Here is a 2382-nt window from a genome sequence, read left to right on the forward strand (position 1 = left end):
TTCCTCAGGGGTCAATGTTATGAAGACTAGGGGAGTCTGGCAGAGTTCCTGCTCCTCCCAGGCTGATATCAAAGGGCAACAGGGTCTGTGACAGAAGGCAAACATTCAGACCAAAGCCAGATGTGGAACTGAAGCAACAAGAGGAAAAGCAAGAGCATCAGGTAAAAAAAAAAAAAAAAATTTTTTTTAAATCTCATTCCTCTCAGTTTATGTCTGAGAGCATGAAGAGCTTAGTAAAATCATAGCTCAGGAGCAACTTGTAAAGGAGAATGAGTGAGAAGTTTGGGGAAATGTGGAGCAGATGTTCATATGGAGCTAGACTCTCAGAAAACTTTGTATCTATCGTGGTTGTCATCAGCAACCAAGTAACATCAATGAGCCTTGGGAGTCATGAGAGTATAGTTCTGCTAGTACAAAAGCAATTAGATTTGTTTGTGAGTCCCAGCAGGTGGAAGTTATAGGGAGACAAATTATAGCTGAAAATAAGGAAGCTATTTCTTTCTTTCTTTCTTTCTTTCTTTTTTTTGCAGTACACCGGCCTCTCACTGCTGTGGCCCCGCAATCCCGTTGTGGAGCACAGGCTCCGGACGCGCAGGCCCAACGGCCACGGCTCACGGGCCCAGCAGCTCTGCGGCATGTGGGATCTTCCCGGACCGGGGCACGAACTTGAGTCCCCTGCATCGGCAGGTGGACTCTCAACCACTGCGCCACCAGGGAAGCCCAAAACATTTGGACTGTTTTGAAACTTGGGTAATATAACATTTGAAAAAACAATTTTAATCTGGAGCAAAATAACATTTAAAAAAACAAGTTTAAGTTGGCAAATTGATGACACAATCGAGACAGCAGAAACCTGCTACAGTTTCCAAAAAAAAGCCTGTCCGATGCAGAAAATGCACATTTGAAGCAAATTAAAGAATTTGGACATTTTTGAAAGCAGGGCCCAATATCTTGAAGTTTCACCACAAAATTTTGAAAAAGTGCAAAGAACTTTTTTCTTTTTTTCTTTTTCTCCAAAAACGGATCTTTTTGGTTTCTTGTTTTTTTGGGTTTTTTTTCTTTTCTTGTTGAATCTGCCCCGAGAGCTTCTTGTTTTTTGGTTGTTGTTTTTTTCTTTCTTTTTTCTTGATCCGCTTTTTTGTTGTTGGTTTTGAATTCTTGTCGCCCCAGCCCCCCTTCCTGCTCCTCCCCTTTCTGACTCCCCCTCCCCCCTCGCTGGGAGTGGAGGTGCAGGGTGGGGAGGAGCAGGGAGGAGTGAGGACATTTAGGACAGGACCTCGGAGGGAAGGAGACCAGCCTGAACTGTTGGAAGGCCACTGGAGGTTCCGGAACAAAGGGAAGAATAGGATTGGGGGAGGACACAGAGAGGGCACTGCCTACCTAGGAGCTCCTGGCCAAAGTCAGGTGGAAGGAGGTGTCATAGAAGGTCCTAAGAGACAGGAGGCAGGAAGCTGTCTGTGGGGAGATGGAGGGGAGTGTCTCAGTGACCTGTTGGTTGACCTGCCAGGAGGGAAGTTCCTAGCGGCCTGAGGGAGGCGGGCAGAGGCACTGGGGACTAGCTGTGGAGGCCCAGGCCTGGATCTTATTTACCTGAGTGCCCAGGCTGGTCAGAGATTGCAGGTGTCAAGAAAGAGGAGGGCCTGGAGGCCAGGGGTGACGCCAGCACAGGCACTGTGGTTGCATCGTGGAGGAGCTGCAGGGGCAGGGACCCTGGCAAGCCCTCTCAGACTCCCACCCTCTGCCAGAATTACCGCTCAAGGGGCCTTCTACATATGGGAGTGATCATGGGATCCTTTGGGGACATGGCAAGAGAAGGGTCCAGAGCTCAGGACTTAGGCCAGTTTTTGGGGTCCGAGACTAGAGCTGCACCCTGGCTTCGTTAGGCAGGCTCTTTCCCACCCTGCCGCCTCCTGCCACAGTAATTAGGCTGGGGGTTGCCATGGTAACTGGGGAGGTGACCTAGAAAGGAATTAGGGCGGGGAGGAGACCAAGCCCCCAGGGACCCTAGGGCCTGGCACCCCCTCACCCACAGAACAGGCTACCATGTGGAGCTGAGGCCCACGGCCTGAGTCGAAGGCAACGCCAAGACCCTCCCAGGATCTCTAGCTCCAGTGGCAGCCTTGAGAGCTCGCTCTTCCTAGGAGCAGGAAGGAGATTTGCTATGTGTGTGGGGGGAGGGGTTCCCCTGGGTCCAGCAGATGCCCTGAGGAGGGCCAGCCCCCAGCCCTGCCTCTGCTAGGCTTCTTGGCAGGTCTGCCAGGCATGGGGAGAAGTGCTGTAGGGCACACTGGCAGGAGGTGGGGAGGGATCTTCCGCCAGGGCTAGCTGGGGAGGGAGGGAGGGGAATCCGGTCTTGCCCCCCAGGTATGGGAGTGACATGTC

This window comes from Neophocaena asiaeorientalis, unplaced genomic scaffold (genome assembly GCF_003031525.2).
Source record: "Neophocaena asiaeorientalis asiaeorientalis breed wild unplaced genomic scaffold, Neophocaena_asiaeorientalis_V1.1 scaffold1098, whole genome shotgun sequence".
Classification (NCBI taxonomy): Eukaryota; Metazoa; Chordata; class Mammalia; order Artiodactyla; family Phocoenidae; genus Neophocaena; species Neophocaena asiaeorientalis.